We start from the raw sequence: 484 nt of genomic DNA, 5'->3' as shown, positions 1-484 counted from the left end.
CCTATGTACCAACATATAATATACACTCTCGTTTAGATCATCAGAAGACGAATTCATAGATACTAAACATGGTAGGATTACATATAGGTAAGATGACATGAACGAGTGGTTCCATCATTAGCCTGCATAAAACAGTATACAATATAAAAGACAATATACAAGGACAGTAACAACATACACAATGACCTGAAGGATATGTGTGTTCATCCAAAGAAAGGTTTTCCTATGAATTAATTAGAGAAGAGTCCATTGTGTCTTTCCTATGGAACATGTAGTGAGTTTCTCTACCCACATTCCTTTGGGCAATAAATCAGTGATATCAGCATTGGTTGCCATGGAATCAGAGGCCTATTGTCGTTCGCAGACATCCTGGCACCCAGTATGTTTATTGGGTGAGGGGTCTGTGACTATTTGTTAATCTAATGAATAACTGATTTGTTAAATCTAATGAAAAATGGTGTGTCTGATTGGTCCAGATGCTACA

This window comes from Sinocyclocheilus anshuiensis, unplaced genomic scaffold (genome assembly GCF_001515605.1).
Source record: "Sinocyclocheilus anshuiensis isolate Anshui unplaced genomic scaffold, SAMN03320099.WGS_v1.1 scaffold1756, whole genome shotgun sequence".
Taxonomy (NCBI): domain Eukaryota; kingdom Metazoa; phylum Chordata; class Actinopteri; order Cypriniformes; family Cyprinidae; genus Sinocyclocheilus; species Sinocyclocheilus anshuiensis.
This window is presented reverse-complemented; position numbering follows the sequence as displayed.